At 49.1% G+C, this 20,956-nt stretch overlaps 1 protein-coding gene across 2 annotated transcripts in view; it reads left to right on the top strand.

The window, feature by feature from the left end:
* The first annotated feature begins 775 nt into the window (after positions 1-775).
* The window catches only part of tmem39b (transmembrane protein 39B), a 115,754-nt gene continuing 95,573 nt past the window's right edge, over positions 776-20,956 (top strand). Inside the window, exon 1 of one of the 2 annotated variants that reach the window (XM_041212089.1) lies at positions 776-904. The gene's annotated coding sequence lies outside the window, so the exon portion shown is untranslated. Of the gene's footprint in view, positions 905-1,485; positions 1,575-20,956 lie in introns of those variants that run through there. The other variant, XM_041212088.1, reaches the window with a different exon arrangement.

A 20,956-nucleotide genomic window follows, 5' to 3' on the forward strand; every position in this document is an offset into this window, starting at 1 on the left:
GCTTAGGTTGCCGGACAGGACAGCTCCGAGTGCTGTTGCACAGGAGTCAAGTGCAGGTCATAATCCAACTGGAGGCCACCATGCTATTATACCGGTTGGTCACTTTGATACCTTGGGTTTGTCACCAAGATACAGAAGTACCTTATTAACTTCTTCCTGAGGAATAGGTGCACTGCGTATCTGCTGTGGTGCTGAGTACTGATCCGTCTTACCTTCACACCCAGGTGGTGATTTTCTGCCTTCAGACCCTGCAAATACCTATGTGTCAAGGATCGTCCCAGATGGTGTGTGAGTGAAAGCCACAAATTCCTTCTGCCAGCTCCATGGCCTCAATTATGAGACTTGTGGGACTGACCAAGGTGGTCCAGGCAGTGGGTGGTTGAGGGAGATATATTGTCTGAGTGTGTTCCGTGATTACAGCCCTGCCTCGGTGTCCTCCAAGAGCAAGTACATAGTGTCACTGGTACATTTGAGACCTTCTGTGATTGGTGAGCACTGGAGGCATCCCCACCACCAGAAATGTGACTTTAATGTGATTAGTTGTTTCCTTTCAGCTTTTGGTTTGTGCTACAGTTTAGTGCTTTTTGCCCCTTGCCCTTATTACCTTAATTTCTGATTGATTTAAAACCTGTCATCATGAGTGAGTAAAGGGTTATAAATCTTTATCTTCTTTGGAAATGTTTTTGAATTGTAAAGTACCTTGTGGCCCTGAGAGAGGTGCTACATCAATCCAGCTGTTTCCTTCCTTTGGGAAATAGGCCAATTGAAGGGAGCTGAGGGTGAAAGCTTGAAAGTTCTGGAGCTGCCGAGGCCGCGGGTTCGGGTTGATTGGGACCCGGGACCCGGGACCCGGGACCAGGACCAGTCGCCCCGGAGCAACTGGGCCAGGATCAGACTCCGCCAGGTAAGTTACCCCCGCGGACACCCGACCCTGGCGGGGGGGTGGGCGCGCTCCCGCGACCCGGCCCTGGCGGGGTGGGCGCGCTCCCGCGACCCGGCCCCGGCGGGGGGTGGGCGCGCTCCCGCGACCCGACCCTGGCGGGGGGTGGGCGCGCTCCCGCGACACTGGACTGTCTATGTGGGCGAGCTCCCGCGATACGGGGACTGTCTATGTGGGCGAGCTCCCGCGACACGGGACTGGGTGTGTGCGCGCGCCCCGCGACACGGGACTGGGTGTGTGCGCGCGCTCCCGCGACACTGGACTGTCTATGTGGGCGAGCTCCCGCGACACGGGACTGGGTGTGTGTGCGCGCTCCCGCGACACTGGACTGTCTATGTGGGCGAGCTCCCGCGACACGGGACTGGGTGTGTGTGCGCGCCCCGCGACACGGGACTGGGTGTGTGTGCGCGCTCCCGCGACACTGGACTATCTATGTGGGCGAGCTCCCGCGACACGGGACTGGGTGTGTGTGCGCGCGCCGCGACACGGGACTGGGTGTGTGTGCGCGCTCCCGCGACACTGGACTGTCTATGTGGGCGAGCTCCCGCGATACGGGGACTGGCTGTGCGCGCGCGCTCCCGTTCAGCTCTGTTCTCCAGTTGGCGACACAGGGACGAGGCCTGACGCAGGGACGGTGAGTTTTGCTGCCCCCGGGATGGGGCCTCAGGGATTCGCGGGCCGGGGGCCTGAGTTGGGCTCCGAAGGATCCGGTGTTTGTTGTAAATTCTCCCCCCCCACCCCCCCCCTCCTCCTCCTCTTCCCTCCCCCTCCCCCTCCTCCTCCTCGCCCCCTCCCCCTCCCCCTCCTCCTCCTCGCCCCCTCCCCCTCCCCCTCCTCCTCCTCGCCCCCTCCCCCTCCCCCTCCTCCTCCTCGCCCCCTCCTCCTCCTCCTCGCCCCCTCCCCCTCCTCCTCCTCCTCGCCCCCTCCCCCTCCTCCTCCTCGCCCCCTCCTCCTCCTCCTCGCCCCCTCCTCCTCCTCCTCGCCCCCTCCCCCTCCTCCTCCTCCTCGCCCCCTCCCCCTCCTCCTCCTCCTCGCCCCCTCCCCCTCCTCCTCCTCCTCGCCCCCTCCCCCTCCTCCTCCTCCTCGCCCCCTCCCCCTCCTCCTCCTCCTCGCCCCCTCCCTCCTCCTCGCCCCCTCCTCCTCCCCTCCTCCTCCTCCTCCTCGCCCCCTCCCCCTCCTCCTCCTCCTCGCCCCCTCCTCCTCCTCGCCCCCTCCTCCTCCTCCTCCTCCTCGCCCCCTCCCCCTCCTCCTCCTCGCCCCCTCCCCCTCCTCCTCCTCCTCGCCCCCTCCCCCTCCTCCTCCTCCTCGCCCCCTCCCCCTCCTCCTCCTCCTCGCCCCCTCCCCCTCCTCCTCCTCCTCGCCCCCTCCCCCTCCTCCTCCTCCTCGCCCCCTCCCCCTCCTCCTCGCCCCCCCTCCCCCTCCTCCTCCTCGCCCCCTCCTCCTCCTCCTCGCCCCCTCCCCCTCCTCCTCCTCCTCGCCCCCTCCCCCTCCTCCTCCTCCTCCTCGCCCCCTCCCCCTCCTCCTCCTCCTCGCCCCCTCCCCCTCCTCCTCCTCCTCCTCCTCGCCCCCCCTCCCCCTCCCCCTCCTCCTCCTCGCCCCCCCTCCCCCTCCCCCTCCTCCTCCTCGCCCCCCCTCCCACTCCTGCTCCTCCTCGCCCCCTCCCCCTCCTGCTCCTCCTCGCCCCCTCCCCCTCCTGCTCCTCCTCGCCCCCCCTCCCCCTCCTCCTCCTCCTCGCCCCCTCCCCCTCCTCCTCCTCCTCCTCACCCCTCCCCCTCCTCCTCCTCCTCGCCCCCTCCCCCTCCTCCTCCTCCTCGCCCCCTCCCCCTCCTCCTCCTCCTCGCCCCCCTCCCCCTCCCCCTCCTCCTCCTCGCCCCCCCTCCCCCTCCCCCTCCTCCTCGACCCCTCCCCCTCCCCCTCCTCCTCCTCCTCGCCCCCCTCCTCCTCCTCCTTGCCCCCCTCCCCCTCCTCCTCCTCGCCCCCCTCCCCCTCCTCCTCCTCCTCGCCCCCCCTCCCCCTCCTCCTCCTCCTCGCCCCCCCTCCCCCTCCTCCTCCTCCTCGCCCCCCCTCCCCCTCCTCCTCCTCCTCGCCCCCCTCCTCCTCCTCCTTGCCCCCCCTCCCCCTCCTCCTCCTCGCCCCCCTCCCCCTCCTCCTCGCCCCCTCCCCCTCCTCCTCGCCCCCTCCCCCTCCCCTCCTCCTCGCCCCTCCCCTCCCCTCCTCCTCGCCCCCTCCCCCTCCTGCTCCTCCTCGCCCCCCCCTCCCCCTCCTCCTCCTCCTCGCCCCCCCTCCTCCTCCTCCTTGCCCCCCTCCCCCTCCTCCTCCTCGCCCCCCTCCCCCTCCTCCTCCTCCTCGCCCCCCCTCCCCTCCTCCTCCTCCTCGCCCCCTCCCCCTCCTCCTCCTCCTCGCCCCCCTCCTCCTCCTCCTTGCCCCCCTCCCCCTCCTCCTCCTCGCCCCCCTCCCCCTCCTCCTCCTCCTCGCCCCCCTCCCCCTCCTCCTCCTCCTCGCCCCCCTCCCCCTCCTCCTCCTCCTCGCCCCCCCTCCCCCCCCTCCTCCTCCTCGCCCCCCTCCTCCTCCTCCTCGCCCCCCTCCCCCTCCTCCTCCTCCTCCTCGCCCCCCTCCCCCTCCTCCTCCTCCTCGCCCCGCCTCTCCCCCCCCTCGCACCCCCCCTCTCGCCACCCACTCTCCCCCCCTCTCACCCCTCCTGCCCTCCCCCCCCTCGCCCTCCCCCCCCTCGCCCTCCCCCCCCACGCCCTCCCCCCCCACGCCCTCCCCCCCCAGTCCACCCTCCCCCCGTCACCCTCCCCCCTCTCGCCCTCCTCCTCTCGCCCCCCGCCCCCTCCCCCCTCTCGCCCCCCCTAACCCTACTCTCCTCCCCTCTCGCCCCGCCCCTCCCCCTCCTCCTCCCCCCCTCTCGCCCCCCCTCTCGCCCCCCCCTCTCGCCCCCCCCTCCCGCCCCTTCCGCCCTCCCCCCTCCCCCCTCGCGCCCTCGCCCTCTCGCCCCTCGCCCTCCGCCCTCCCCCTCTCGTGCCCTCCCCCTCTCGTGCCCTCCCCCTCTCGTGCCCTCCCCCTCTCGTGCCCTCCCCCTCTCGTGCCCTCCCCCTCTCGTGCCCTCCCGCCCTCGCCCTCCCGCCCTCGCCCTCCCGCCCTCGCCCTCGCCCCCCCGCCCTCGCCCTCGCCCCCCCGCCCTCGCCCTCACCCTCCCGCCCTCGCCCTCACCCTCCCGCCCTCGCCCTCTTGCCCTCCCGCCCTCACCCTCTTGCCCTCCCGCCCTCCCCCTCTTGCCCTCCCCCTCACCCTCCCCCCTCTTGCCCTCCCCCTCACCCTCCCCCCTCTTGCCCTCCCCCTCCCCCCTCACCCTCCCCCCTCACCCTCCCCCTCACCCTCCCCCCCTCCCCTCCCCTCCGCCCCCGCCCCCCTCCTCCCCTCCCCCCTCCTCCCCTCCCCTCTCCGCCCCCCACCTCTACGCCCCCTTTTCTCTCCCCTTCCAAAACACAAGACACATCTTCCCTTCACCCCCACCCCCGGCAGCATTCTGCAGGGATCGTTCCTTCTGGGTCACCCTGGTCCACTCCTCCATCACCCCCTTCTCCTCAACCCCCTCCCATGGTACCTTCCCATGCAGCCACAGAATGTACAACACCTGCCCCTTTACTTCATCCCTCCTCACCGTCCAAGGGCCCAAACACTCCTTTCAAATGGAGCAGCATTTCACTTGCACTTCCCTCAATTTCGTCTACTGCATTCGTTGCTCCCAATGCGGTTTCCTCTACATTGGAGACACCAAACGCAGACTGGGTGACTGCTTTGTAGAACACCTTCGGTCTGTCCACAAGAATGAACCAGACCTCCCTGTCGCTGGCCATTTTAACACTCCACCCTGCTCTCATGCCCACATGTCCGTCCTTGGCCTGCTGCATTGTTCCAGTGAAGCCCAACGCAAACTGGAGGAACAGCACCTCATCTTGCGACCAGGCACTTTACAGCCTTCTGGACTTAACATTGAGTTCAACAATTCCAGATCTGAACTTCTCCCACCTAATTTTTAAATTTATTTCGATCTATTGTTTTATCTCCACCTTTTAGCCCATTTCGATCCTTTCCCCCATCCCACCCCCAACCACGGCCATCTGCCACTGGCTTGTCCTGCTTGCTACCCTTAATATCCCCATTAGCACATTCCTTAGATAATATCACCACCATCAACTCCCCTTTGTCCTTTTGTCTGTGACGTCTTTGACAATCTCTTCTTTGCCTCCACCTATCACTGGCCCCATATCCAGCTCTACCTGTCCCAGCCCCCTCTACCAGCTTATATTTCACCTCATTTCTCTATTTCCTTAGTTCTGATGAAGAGTCATACGGACTTGAAACGTCAACTATATTCCTCTCTGCAGATGCTGTCAGACCTGCTGAGTTTTTCCAGCTATTTTTGTTTTTGCCCAAGAAATATCAATCCTTACACAAATCTCCAAAGCAGTAGTCAGATCAAGTGGTTAATCCTCTAATTTTGGATAAGTATCTGACTTGAGTTTTGGGAGTGTAAGTCTAGTAGGGTAGAAGGAGATTTGAGTTAAGAATTTGGGGAAGGCGGTGGTATAGTGGTGTTGGCACTAGATTAGTATTCCAGAGATCCGTGGTAATGCTCCAGGGACCGGGTTCGAACCCCGCCATGGCTTATGGTGAAATTTGAATTCAATAAAAATCTGGAATTAAAAGTCCGATGATGATCATGAAAGCATTAGGGTTAGGGTTATGAAAGCATTGCCGATTGTCGTAAAAACCTAATGTCCTTTAGGGAAGAAATTCTGCCGTCCTTACCTGGTCAGGCCTACATGTGACTCCAGACCCCTGTGGTTGGCTCTTAAATGCCATGGGCAATTAGGGATGGGCAATAAAATGCTCGTCTAGCTAGCTCCACCCACATCCCATGAACAAATACATTTTTTAAAAGTTCAGTTTAGAAAAGAAGTAACTGTGTTCATTATACTTTTAATATATTTAATGTACCTGACCATTTAAGATAGTATAGTTATGAATATTCATGTTTTTCATTTTTGTTTAGTAAAATTCTTTTGATTTCAAACCTTTTGGCTTCATTCTTTTAGTAAAAACCTGGTTTTCCGAGTTCATAAAAATAAGTGTTACTGGTCTCTACCAACATCATCATAATGTAGACAAACAATACAGACAACATCCATTGCATTCCCTTTAACAACCTTCTCTGTTACTTCACCAAAATATTCAATTAGATTAGCTAAGAATGATCTACCTTTTAGTTGAGATACTAGATGGGCTAAAATTGATAAAGAAGAATTAGAAAGGCCATCTGTATTTAAAACCTGGCATTTGTAATGGAATCACTGTTGTAATGTACTGTGCTATAATTTGGAATGAAAGTCCAACAATAATAGACCTCCTTCAGCCTATAGCCAACCTCAGTAATTCTGGTTCTGATTAAGCTCTAATATTACATTTCAATGTGTGGGAAAGTGTTGGAGTTGCATCATGTCTGTTCCAGCTCTCTGAATGAGCAATACACCTAGTGCCATTCTCCATCCTTTTGCCATAACCCTGCACATTTCTCTTTTTCGGATAATTATCTAATTCCCTCTTTAAGGTCTTGATTGAACCTGCCTCCACCACACTATCGGCCAGCATTTCCAGATCTTAACCACCCATTGCGTGAAAAAGCTTCCCCTCATGTCTCCGTTGTAGTGTACCTGGATTTCCAAAAGACATTTGCTAGGGCGCCACACAGAAGGTAAAGAAGCAAGATAAGGGCTTGTGGAATTAGGGGTGATGTATTAGCATGCATAGAGGATTGGTTAATAGACAGGAAGCAAAGAGTAGGGATAAAAGGCGCATTTTCAAGTTGGCAGACAGTCGTGGAGTGCTGCAATGATCAGTGCTGGAGCCTCAGCTACTTACAACCTGTATTAATGACTTGGATGAAGAGACGGGGAGTATTGTGTCTCAGTTCGCTGATGATACAAAGCTAGGTGGATAGGTAAACTGTGAGGAGGACACAGAGAGCCTGAGAAGAAGTATAGACAGGTTATGTGAGTGGGCAGACGGAGTATAATGCAGAGAAATGTGAAGTTATTCAGTTTGGTTGTAAGAATAGAAAATATTTTTTAAAGGTGTGAAATTTGTACATGTTGATGTTCAAAGAGACTTAGGTGTGATCATACAAGGAATGCATGAAGTTAGCATGTAGGTACAGCAAGCAAATGGCATGTTGGCCTTTATTGCAAAGGGATTGGAGTACGGGAATAAAGAAGTCTTGCGACAATTGGTGGAGACAGAAACCCTCAACTCATTTAAAAGATACCTGGTCCTGCACCAGAAGTGCTGTAACCTGCAAGACTACTGATCAGGTGCTGGAAGGTGGGATTAGAATGGGCGGTTCGTTTTTTATTTTTGGCTGGAGCAGACACGATGGGCCAAATGGCCTCTTTCTGTGCAGTAATTCTTCTATGATTCTAAGGTTCTAATTGTACAGGGTATTGGTGACACCACACCTGGAATACTGTGTGCAGTTTCCCCATTGGCTGAAGAGTCAAGAACCAGAGGAACCAATTTAAGGTGATTGGCAAAAGAAGCAAAGGCCATATGAAATAACTTTTTTTATGCAAGTGGTTTTTGATCTGGAATGTACTGACTGAGAGAGTGGTGGAGAGAGAGCTGATTCAATCGTGGCATTTAAAAGGGAATTGAACAAGTAGCTGAACAGAGAAAATTTGCAGGGCTAAGGCGAATGGATGAGGACCTGGGTTGCTGTTGCAGAAAGCCAGGACGACACAGAACATAACAAGCAAATAGGAGTAGACCATAGATCTGCTTGAGTCTGCTCTGCCATTCAGTACAATCACAGCTAATCATCTGCCTCAAATCCCCTTTACTAATTGCTCCCAATATCTATTGATTTCTTGGAGATCAAAAATCTCAGCCCTAAATATATTCAACAATGGAGCATCTACAAGCCTCTCGGATAAAGGATTCCAAACAGTCACCACCTTCTCAGTGAAGAAACTTCCCCTCATCTGAGTTGTAAATGATCAACTCCTAACCCTGAGACTGTGCCCCATGTTCTAGATTCCCCAGCTAGGAGATACAACCTTGCAGTGTCTATCCTGTTAAACCCTTTCAGAATATTGTGCTTTTTTGTGCTTTTCAATGAGATTACGTCTCATTCTTCTAAATTCTAGAGAGTATTGGCTCAATTGACTCAACCCCTCATCCCAGGAACCAATCTGGTGAAACTTTTGCTGCACCACCTCCAATGCAAATATACCCAATGAGCTTGGTTCAGGAGAACAGGATGTAGAATTGGTTTGGGTGGAGATGAGGAATAGTAGGAGGAAGAAGACACTCATGGGAGTGGTCTTCAATCCCCTAACAGTAACCACAATGTTGGACAAAGTGTACAAGAAAAAATATTGGGTGTTTGTGATAAAGGGATGGCAATAATCATGGGTGACTTTAATCTACATTTAAATTGGAAAAACCAGATTGGCGGTAGTAGCATGGACGAGGAGTTCATAGAATGCTTTTGAGATAGTTTCTTTTTTCTTCTCCGCCGATGCTGCCAGACCTGCTGAGTTTTTCCAGGTAATTCTGTTTTTGTTTTGGATTTCCAGCATCCGCAGTTTTTTTTTTAGCATGTTCTGGAACCATTCAAAGAGCAGGTTATATTAGACTTGATATTGTGTAATGTGACAGGATTAATTAATGATCTCAGAGTAAAGGCAGCCCTAGGTAGCAGTGACCACAATATGATTGAATTTTACATCCAGAATGAAAGGGAGATGAATGGGTCTGAAGACTAGTATTTTAAACTTAAATAAGGGCAATTATGTGGGCATGAAAACTTGGCTAGCTGAAGTGAACTGGGATACTAGGCCAGGGGTTAGATCAATAGAGAAGCAGTGACACTCATTTAAGGGGATATTTCAGAATGAGTATATTTCTGCTATAAAGAAAAACTCTAAAGTGAGAACCCACCATCTGTGGTTAAATAAAGAAGTTAGTATCAAACTTAGTATCAAACTTAAGGAAAAAGCATCTAACTGCACAAAGAAGAGTGACAGGTCAGAATATACAGAGTGACTAAAAGGTTAATCAGCAGAAAGAAATTAGAGTATGAGAGGAAGCTAGTTAGAAATGTAAAACTGGCTGGCAAGAGTTTCTACAGGTATTTAAACAGGAAAATAGGCGCAATAGGTGTAGGTCCTCTAGAGAGTGACAGTGGGAAGTTAGTAGTAGATAAGGAAATGGCAGATGAAATGAACAAATATTTTGCTTCTGTCTTCACTATAGGGCATACAAAAAACATTCCAGCAATAGCTGTAAATCAGGAGGTGGAGGGGAGAGAGGAACTTGGTGAAATTACAATCACTAGGGAAGTAGTACTGAGCAAATTAATGGAGCTGTGGGCTGACAAGTCTCCAGGTCCTGATGGACTTCATCCTAAGGTCTTAAAAGAGGTGGCTAATGTAATAAAGTAGTAGATGCATTGGTGTTAATTTTCCAATACTCCCTAGATTCTGGAAAGGTTCTATCAGACTGGAAAGTAGCAAATATAACCCCTCGATTCAAGAATGGAGGGAGGCTGAAAGCATGAAACTATAGGCCAGTTAGCTTGAGGTCTGTTGTGGGGAAGCTATTAGAATTGATCATTAAAGTGTTTATAGCTGGGTAATTACAAAATCTCAAGGTAATTGGGAAGAGTCAGCATGGTTTTGTGAAAGGGAAATCACGTTTAATTTATTAGAGCTCTTTGAAGGAGTAATATGTGCAGTGGATAAAGGGGAGCCTGTGGACGTACTGTACTTGCATTTCCAGAAAGCATTTGATAAGGCGCCCATTAAAGATTATTGCGGAAAATAAAAGCTCATGATGTAGGGGGTAACATATTAGCGTGGATAGAAGATTGGTTGGTTGGCAGAAAACAGAGTCTGCATAAATGGATCTTCATCTGATTGGCAGGATGTGATGAGTGGAGTCCTGCAAGGGTCTGTGCTGGGGCCTCAACATTTTACAATTTACATCAATAACTTAGATGAGGGGAACGAAGGCATGGTGGCTAAATTTGCAGACGACACAAAGATAGGAAAGTATGTTGTGAAGAAGATGTAAGATAGGTTGAGTGAGCGGCAAAAGTCTGGCAGGTGGAGTATAATGTGGGAAAATGTGAAGTTGTTCACTTTGGCAGGAAGAATAAAAAAGCAGTGTATTACTGAAACGGAGAACGACTGCAGAATTCCGAGGTGCAGAGGGATCTCGGTGTTCTCGTGCATGAGTCGCAAAAAGTTAGCATGCAGGTACAGCATGTAATCAAGAAAGCTAATGGAATGCTATCCTTTATTACTAGAAGAATTGAACATAAAAGGATGTCTGACAGCATCTGTGGAGAGAGAGAAAAGAAAAGTTTTGAGTCCTTATGATCTTTCTTCAGAGCTGAAGAGAAGTGGAAGTGGAAATGTGATGAAATTTATACTGTTTAAGGGGGATGCGGCAGTTGGAGCTGGATAGAAGGCCGGTGATAGGTGGAGGCAAAGGAGGGATTAACAAAGTGCCTAATCGGATGAGGTTAGGCACCTTACAGCCTTCTGGATTTAACACTGAGTTCAGCAACTTCAGACCGTGAACTCTCTCTCCCATCATTACCCCCTTTCTTCTACATTCATATTTTACCCACATGTTTTATTTTCATTCATTTATCAGTGGTTTTATCCTCTTTTTTCCCCATTTTCTATCCTTTTTCTCCCCACCCCTGCCCCATCCCCTACAGGGCCATCTGTCACTTGTTCCAGAGATAAAAACAAAAAACTGCGGATGCTGAAAATCTAAAACAAAAACAGAATTACCTGGAAAAACTCAGCAGGTCTAGCTGGCAGCATTGGCAGAGAAGAAGAGTTGACGTTTCGAGTCCTCATGACCCTTCAACAGAACTGAGTAATGTTAGGAGAGGGGTGAAATTTAAGCTGGTCTAATGTAGGGGAAGAGAAGTTGGTGGGGGTGGGTGGGGAGGTGGGTCGGTGGGGCACTTCTCTCTCTCTCTCTCCCCCCCCACTTTAGACCAGCTTATATTTCACCCCCCTCCTAATATTACTCAGTTCTGTTGAAGGGTCATGAGGACTCAAAACGTCAACTCTTTTCTTCTCTGCTGATGCTGTCAGACCTGCTGAGTTTTTCCAGGTAATTCTGTTTTTGTTTTGTCACTTGTTCCATGTTGTTCTTTTGCACAATGCTATCCTTGTTCTGCTATATCACATTTTGCTTTCTTACCTTTCTGCCACCATTATCACTTTTTTTAGCACTAATCACTACCATTAACAATCCCTTTGTCCTCTTGTTCATGATATTTTTGTCAATCCCTCCTTTACCTCCACCTATTGCTGGCCTTCTATCCAGCTCCATCTGCCCCATCCCCATTAAACAGTATAAATTTCATCACATTTCCATTTCTTTTCAGCTCTGAAGAAGGGTCATAAGGACTCGAAACTTTAACTTTGCTTTTTTTCTCTCTCCACAGATGCTGTCAGGCCTGCTGAGTTTTTCCAGCATTTTCTGTTTTTGTTTCAGATTTCCAGCATTCGCAGTATTTTGCTTTTATAAAAATAAGGATGTTATGCTTCAGTTATACAGGGCGTTGGTGAGACCGCATCTCGAATATAGTGTCTAGTTTTGGTCTCCTTATTTAAGGAAGGATGTAAATGCTTTGGAGGCAGTTCAGAGGATGTTTACTAGATTGATGCCTGGAATGAGCGGGTTGTCTTATGAGGATAGGTTGGACAGGCTGGGCTTGTTTCTACTGGAATTTAGAAGAGTGAGGGATGATTTGGTTGAAGTATGTAAGATCCTGAATGACCTTGACAAGGTGGATGTGGAAAGGATGTTTTCTCTTGTGGGTGAGTACAGAACTAGGGGGCACTGTTTTAAAATGAGGGGTCGCCCTTTTAGGACAGGGATGAGTAGAAATGTTTTCTCTCAGAGGGTTGTGTGACTGGAACTCTGTCTCAGAAGGTGTTGGAAGCGTGGTCATTGAATATTTTTAAGGCAGAGGTAGATAGATTCTTGTTAGGCAAGGGAATCAGGGGTTATCGGGAATAGATGGGAATGTGAAACTCGAAACACAAACAGATCAGCCATGATCTTATTAAATGGCAGAGCAGGGTGGAGGAGCCAATTGACCTACTTCTGCTCCTATTTCGTATGTTCATATGATCATATAAGATCATGGCTGATCTGCTTGTGGTCTCAGCTCCACTTTCCTGCCTGCCCCCATAACCCATGACTCCCTTGCCAAATAGAAATCTGTCTAACTCTGCCATAAATAAATTCAAAGACTAAGCCTCCACTGTTTTCTGGGGAAGAGAATTCCACACACCAGCGATCCTTTGGAAGAAAAAGTTTCTCCTCTCCTGTGCCTTAAATCTCTGCCTTATTTTTAAACTATGTCCCCTAGTTTTAGTCTCCCCAACAAAAGGAAACATCCTATAGGTATCCACCCTGTCAAGTCCCCTCAGGATCTTATATTTCAATAAGAACACCGCTTATTCTACTAAACTCCAATGGGTATAGGACTAACCTGTTCAACTTTTCTTCACAAGACAACCCCTTCTTCCCAGGAATCAGTCCAGTGAACCTTCTCTGAAGCGTCTTCTAAAGCAATTCTATCTTTTTTCAAATAAGTGCAGTTTTGGTCTCATTTAAAACTCCAGATATGGTCTCACCAGGTCCTGTACAGCTGTAGAAAAACTTCCCTACTTTTATATTCTATTCCTCTTGCAATAAATGCCAACATTCCATTTGCCCTCCTAATCACTTGCTGTACCTGCATACCAACTTTGTGATCATGGACCAGGACACCTAAATCCCTCTGTACCACTGAGTCCTTCAATCTTTCGCCATTTAAATAGTATGCTGCTTTTCTATTCTTCCTGCCAAAGCGAACAAGTTCACATTTACCCAAGTTATATTCCATCTGCCAAATTTTTGCCACTCACTTAACTTGTCTATATCCCTTTGCAAACTCTCTACCTCCTTTTGACAACTTACTTTCCTACCTATCTTGGTGTCATCGGCAGTTCGCTACCATTCGTTCTCTTCATCAAAGTCATTGATATAGATTGTAAATAGTTGAGGACCCATCACTGATCCCTGTGGCACTCCAATAGTTACAACCATACCCATCTTCCTTTGTGCCAGGTATGGCTCCAACCAGGGGAGAATGTTCCCTGTGATTCCCATTGGTTTCAGTTTTGCGAGGGCTCCTTGATACCACACTTGGTTCAGCTCTTTTATCCATGTTTGAACCGAGCAATAATGAGGTCAGGAGCTGAGTGGCCCTGGCGGAACCCAAACTGGGTGTCAGTGACAGGTTATTGCTAAGCAAGTGCTGCTTGATGGCACTGTTGATGATCCCTTCCATCACTTTACTGGTGATCGAGAGTAGACTGATGGGGCTGTAATTGACTGGATTGGATTTGCCCTGCTTTTTGTGTATAGGACATACTTGGGCAATTTTCCAAATTGCTGGGTAAATGCCAATGTATACTGCAACAGCTTGGCTAGGGACATGGCAGGTACTGGAGCAAAAGTCTTCAGTATTATTGCCAGAATATTGTCAGGGCCCATAGCCTTTGCAGTATCCGGCTGTTTCTTGCTTTCACATGGAGTGAATCGAATTGACTGAAGACTGACGTCTGAGATGCTGGGGACCTCCAGAGGAGGCTAAGATGGATCTCCCACTCGGCACTTCTGGCTGAAGATTGTTGCACATGCTTAAGCCTTATCTTTTGCACTGATGTGCCGGACTGCCCCATCATTGAGGATGAAGATATTTGTGGAGCCTCCTCCTCCAGTGAATTGTTTAATTGTCCACCACCTTTCACAACTGGATGTGGCAGGACTGCAGAGCTTAGATCTGATCTGTTGGTTGTGGAATTGCTTAGCTCTGTCTATCACTTGCTGCTTATGCTGTTTGGTAAGGAAGCAGTCCTGTATTGTAGCTTTGCCAGGTGGACACCTCATTTTTAGGTATGCCTGGTGCTACTCCTGGCATGCCCTCCTGTACTCTTCATTGAACCAGAGTTGATCCCCTAGGTTGGTAATGGTAGAGTGGGGGATATGCCAGACATTGAGGTTACAGATTGTGTTCGAGTACAATTCTGCTGCTGCTGATGGCCCACAGCGCCTCATGGATGCCCAGTCTTGAGTTGCTAAATCTATTCGAAATCTATCTCATTTAGCATGGTGGTAGTGCCACACAATACGAAGGAGGGTATCCTCACTGTGGAGGTCGGACTTTACCTTTGCTATAATGTTACCCCCTGCACCATGTGCTTTTATCTTGTGTATACCTTTGATATGGTATCTTATCAGATATTTTTCGGAAATCCAAGTACACCACATCTATGGGTTCTCCTTTATCCACCTTGAATGTTACTTTGTCAAAAAACTCTAACAGATTGGTTAAACATGATTTCTCTTTCACAAAGCCATGTTGGCTCTGCCTGATCAAATTGTGATTAAGCATCCCGCTATAACCTCCTTAATAATTGATTCAAGCACTTTCCCTATGATAGATGTTCGGCTAACTGGCCTATAGTTTCCTGCTTTCTGCCTCCCTCCTTTCTTGAATAAAGGTGTTACATTAGCTATTTTTCAATCCACTGGAAACTTTCAGAATCTAAGGCATTTTGGAAGATTATAACCAATGTATCTGCTATCTATGCCGCCCCTTAAGAACCTAGGATGCAGGCCATCTGCTGGAGACTTGTCAGCCTTTAAGTCTAATAGTTTTCCTGGCAACCTTTCCTTGCTGATGGTGATTGTATTAAGTTCATCCCTCCCTATCATCTCTTGATTTTAAAGAACCTTTGGGACGTTTTCTAAGTCCTTTACCGTGAAGACAGACAAAATATCTGTTCAACACTTACGCCATTTCTTTGCTTTCCATATCAATTCCCCAAACTCACTCTCTCGAGGACCAACACTAGCTTAAGTTACATTTTTCCTATTCAAATACTTGTAGAAACTTTTACTTTCTGCTTTTATATTACTAGCTAGCTTTCTCTCATACTCTGCTTGCTGCCTCTTTGCTGGTTCTTAAAATCTGTCCAATCCTCTGACCTATCACTAATCTTTGCATGTTTCCTTCAATTTAATACTATCTTTAACTTCTTTATTTAGCCACGGATGATGCATCCTTCTCAAAGGTCCTTTCTTTCTCACTGGGATAAATTTTTTCTGAGCGTTTTTAAATATCTCCCCGGGGCAGGTGGTGGCAAAGTGGTATTGTCACTGGACTAGTATTCCAGAAGACCCTGGGTAATTCTCTGGGACCCAGGTTTGACCCTCACCATGACCGATGATGAAATTTGAATTCAATAAAAATCTGGAATTATAAGTCTGATGATGACCATGAAACCATTGCCAATTGTCGTAAAAACCGACCTGGTTCATGAATGTCCTATAGGGACATTGGTCTGACCTATATGTGATTTCAGACCAATGGCAATGTGGGTGACTCTTAAATGCCCTCTGAACAGGGCAATTATGGATGGGCAATAAATGTTGGCCTAGCCAGCAATGCCCACATCCCATGAATGAGTAAAAAAAAACTTTGCCACTGCAACTCTACTGTGCTACCTTTTAACCTAGCTTCCCAGTTCATCTGAGCCAACTCTGCCTTCATACTCTCATAGTTACCTTTAGTCATAGACCCACACTTCTCCATTTCAAAATGAACATGAAATTCTATCATGTTGTGATCGCTGTCACTTAGAGGCTCCTGTACCATGAGGTTATTGATTACTCCTGTCTCATTGCACACTTTCAGGTCTTGAATAGTCTGCTCACTGGTTGGCTGCTCTAAAAAAATGTCCCGAAAACACTCTGTGAACTCATTTTCCAGGCTCTTGGCCAATCTGGTTCGCCCAATCTACATGTAAATTAACGTCATCCATGATTATCTCAGTACTTTTCTTATACACCCCATTTATTTAGACTCATTGACATTTACACCACAGAGAGAGGCCATCCAGCCCATCGTGTCCGCGACGGTCAACAAAATCTGACCACACTAATCCCATTTTCCAGCGCTTGGCCCATAGATCTGGAGGCTATGGCAACGCAAGTGAATATCTAAATACTTCTTAAATGTTATGAGAGTTTCTGACTCAACCACCCTTTCAGGCAGTGAGTTCCAGACTCCCACACCCTCTGGGTGAAAAAAATTTCTCCTCAACTCCCCCCTTAGCCTTCTACCTCTTACCTTAAATCTATGCCCCCTGGATATTGATCCCTCTACTAATGGAAAAAGTGCCTTCCTATCCATCCTATCTATGCTCCTCATAATCTCTCTCACCTCTATCAGGTCTCCTCTCAACCTTCCCTGCTCCAAGGAAAACAACCTCAGCCGATCCAATCTTTCCTCATAGCTCAGATCCTCCAGCCCAGGCAGCATTCTGGTAAACCTTCTCTGCACCCTCTCCAGTGCAAGTACATCCTTCCTATAATGTGGTGACCAGAACTGCACGCAGTACTCCAGTTGTGGCCTAACCAGCGTTTTATACAGTTCCAGCATAGCCTCTCTGCTCTTGTATTCTGTGCCTCGGCTGATAAAGGCAAGTATCCCATATGCTTTCTTAACCATCTTATCTACCTGCCCTGCTACTCTCAGGGATCTGTGGATATGCACACCAAGGTCCCTCTAATCTTCAGTATTTTCCAGAGTCCTACTATTCATAGTTATAATTCCTTGCCTTGTTAGTCCTCCCCAAGTGCAATACCTCACACTTTTCTGGGTTGAATTCCATTTGCCATTGCTCTGCCCAACTGACCAGTCCATTGATATCCTCCTGCTGTTTATGGCTATCCTCTTCACTATTTACCACCATACTAATTTTCGTGTCATCCGCGAACTTCTTGATCATACCCCCTACATTTTAGCCCAAATCATGTATGTACACTACAAACAGCAATGGCCCAAGCACTGAGCTCTGCAGAACCCCACTGGAAACAGACTTCTAGTCGCAGAAACATCCCTCTACCATCACCCTCTGCTTCCTGCCTCTCAGCCAATTTTGGATCCAACATGCCACTTTGCCTCGGATCTCATGGATCCCATCTTACTTTCTTGAGCAGTCTGCCATGAGAGACCTTATCAAAAGCCTTGCTAAAGTCTATGTAGACCACATCAAATGCATTACCCTCATCAACACTCCTGATTACCTCCTCAAAAAATTTGGCGAATTTGTCAAACATGACTTTCCCTTAGCAAATCCATGCTGACTATCCCTGATTAATCCATGTCTCTCCAAGTGCAGATATATTCAGTCCCTCAGAATTCTTTCTAGTAACTTCCCCACCACTGAGGTTAGACTGACTGGCCTGTAATTTCCTGATCTATCCCTTCTTCCTTTTTTAATAATGAGACAATGTTAGCAGCCCTCTGGCACCTCACTTGTGGCCAGAGAGGATTTGAAAATTACTGCCAGGGCCCCTGATATCTCTTCCCTTGCCTCCGTCAACAGCCTGGGATACATCTCAACCAGGCCTGTGGATTTATCCACTTTTAAGGCCGCTAAACGCTAGTACCTTCTCTCTCTTTATGTTAATTCCCTCTAATATTTCACAGTCCTCCACCTTGATGTCTATACCTGCGTCGTCCTTTTCCATTGTGAAGACCCACGCAAAGTATTCATTGAGGACTGTACCCACGTCTTCCTGGTCCACACACATATTACCTCAAAGGTCCCTAATTGACCCTACTCTTTCCCTAGTTATTTTCTTGCTCTTTATATATTTTAAAAACCCCTTTGGGTTTTCCTTTATTTTACCCACCAATGCTTTCTCAAGCACCCCCCCCAACTTTCCTAATTTCCTTTGCAAGTTCCCCCCTGCACTTTGTACATTCCTCTGCCATATCTGCCGTTAGCTTCTCTTTTTTTTAATCCTAACTTTTACGTCCCTTGACATCCAGAGTTCTCCAGACTTGTTCCCCCAGCCCCCTTTGTTTTCGTGGAAACTTATTTGTCCTGCGCTCTTGCTATTATCTCCTTGAATGCCTCCCACTGCTCTGACACAGTTTTTATTTTAGCTGCTCCCAGTCCACTTGGGCCAAATCGTATCTCATCTTAGTTAAATTAGCCTTCACTTCTCTGAAATTTGATTACATATTTGATCCTCTATCTCTCCCTGACTGTTTGGAGGCCTATAGTCCACACCCAACAGTGTGTTTGCCCTTTTTGTGTTTTTTACTCCTACCCATATGGCTTCATTTGATGATCCTTCCAAGATATCATCCCTCCTCACTGCTATAATTGATTCTTAATCAATATTGTGACCTACCCCCCCTTCTATTTCCCCTCTCATTTTCTTGTCTGAATACCCTATAACCAGGAATATTGAGCTGCTGATCCTGCCCTTTTAGCCAAGTCTCGGTCATAGCTATGATATCATACACCCATGCGTCTATCTGTGCCCTCAGCTCGTCTGTCTTATTCCTCAGGCTCATTGCATTAAAATATATTCCATTTAGCCTTGCTAAGCTCATTCTTTCTTATCTGGCCTATGTTTCCTCTGCCTTCCAAACTCGCTAGTATTTCAACTTTTAATTCCATCTCAGCTTCTCTCCCGTCTGAACCACTTTTCAGGATCCCATCTCCCTGCCAATTTAGTTTAAATCCACCCCAACAGCATTTACAAACCTCCCCGCGAGGATGTTGGTCCCTTTTCTGTTCAGATGTAACCCGTCCAACTTGTACAGATCCCATCGCCCTCAGAAACGGTCCCAATGTCCCAGGAATCTAAAGCCCTTCCTCCTGCACCACCTTTCCAGCCACGCATTAATCTGCTCTATCCTTCTGTTCCTATACTCATGATTGTGTGGCACCAGGAGTAATCTGGAGATTCCTACCTTTGAAGTCCTTCCTTTCAATTTCCTACCTAACTCACTAAAGCCTGCTTGCAGGACCTCATTTCTCTTTCGTCCTATGTCATTGGTCCCAACTTGGACCATGACCTCTGGCTGTTCACCCTCCCACTTCAGAATGCCATGCAGCTGTTCCGTGACATCCTTGACCCTGGCACCCGGGAAGCAACACACCATCCTGGAGTCGTGTCTGTGGCCGCAGAAGCGCCTGTCTACTCCCCTCGCTAATGAATCCCCTACCACTATTGCCTTTTCACACTTCTTCCTCCCCCACTGAGCAGCTGGACCACCCACAGTGCCATGGCCTTGGCTCTGGTTGGTCTCTACAAAGGAACCGTCACTCTCATTGCTTTCCAAGGCCGAAAAATGGTTTGTGAGCAAGATGCACTCAGGAGGATTCCCTCACTACCTCCCTGGTCTCCTTCTTTTGTATGGCGGTCACCCATTTCTTTTCTGCTTGCACTTCCTTAAGCTGCGGGGTGACCATGTCCTGAAACGTGCTATCCACGAACCTCGCAGCCTCGTGAATGCACCGTGGTGCCCCCAGCTACCGCTCAAGCTCCAAAGCCCAGAGCTTGAGTTGCTCCAGTCAGAGGCACCTCCTGCACACAAGGTCATCCAGACTGGCAGGAGTGTCGAGGATTTCCCACATAGCACAGGATGTGCAAATCATGTGACTGAGCTCCCCAGACATATCTTAACTAAAGAGAATATGGACCCTTGCTTTTATTTTACCCTTACTCCTACTTGAGTCTCGCTATTTTAACATCTCTCTCCCGAAGTCTCTCACTGTTTTAGTCTCTCTCTCCCAAAGTCTTGCTGTTTTAACCTCTCTGTCCTGATGTTTTGCTGCCTCTTGCTGTATGTTGTGTCCTGCAGTGTAACTACTGCTAGGGGGCCTACAACCTACTCCCACAAGTGACCTCTTACTTTTACTATTTCTTACTCTACCCAACTGATGCTACATCTTGCTCTTTCAAGCTAAGGCCTTCTCTCAATACTGAACTAATGCCATCCTTAATTAACAGACCCACCCCGTCACCTTTTTGTAGCCTCCTGTCTTTCCAATATGTCAAATACCCTTCAACATTCAAGTGCCAGCCCTGGTCACCTTTCAACCGTATCTCTGTCATGCCTATTAGGTCATACATATTTATCTCTATCTGTGCTAACAATTCATCCCTTTTGTTACAAATGCTATGTGCATTCAGATACAGGGCCTTAAACTTTTTAAAATCATTTTTGGCTTCATCTGCTGGTGCACTCTTATGATTCAATGCTTTGTCCCTTCCTGTCACACGCTGGAACTCATTACCTGAATTGCTGCCCTGCTCCATTACTTTGTTGTTTCCTTTACTACATCTCCTCTCAAATGATCCCTTCCCCCACTATTTAGTTTAAAGTTCTCTCTACTGTTGTAATCATAAGATTCACTAGAACACTGGTCAAAGCACAGCTCAGATGTAGACCATCCCATTGGTACAGCGCCCACTTTCCCCAGTACTGTTGCCAGTGCCCCATAAATTGAAACCCATTTCTCCTACACCAATCTTTGAGCCACGCATTCATCTCTCTAACCTTACTTAACCTACGCCAGTTTGCTCGTGGCTCAGGTAATAATCCAGAGATTATTACCCTTGAAGTTCTGCTTTATAATTTAGCCCTACCTACTCATACTCTCTGTCTTTGTCGTTGGTACCTACATGGACCGCAACTACTAGATCCTCCCCCCCCCACTACAAGTTCCTCTTCAGCCCAGAGCAAATGTCCATAACCCTGGTACCGGGCAGGCAACACAGCCGCCTGGGCTCACGCCTTCGACTGCAGAGAACAATATCTACCCATCTGACTATACTGTCTCCTATCTTTATCACATTCCTCTTCACCCTCCCTACTTGAATGGCATTCTTTACCATGGCACCACAGTCAATCCGCTCATCCACTTTACAATCCCTTCTCCTCATCCACACAGGTAACAAACACCTTGTATCTGTTGGACAAAGTCAGGGGCTCAGGCTCCTCCATCATTACATGCTGGTTCCCCTTACCTGCCTGTCTCACATTTACACCCTCCC

The sequence above is a fragment of the Carcharodon carcharias genome, chromosome 19, assembly GCF_017639515.1.
Source record: "Carcharodon carcharias isolate sCarCar2 chromosome 19, sCarCar2.pri, whole genome shotgun sequence".
Classification (NCBI taxonomy): Eukaryota; Metazoa; Chordata; class Chondrichthyes; order Lamniformes; family Lamnidae; genus Carcharodon; species Carcharodon carcharias.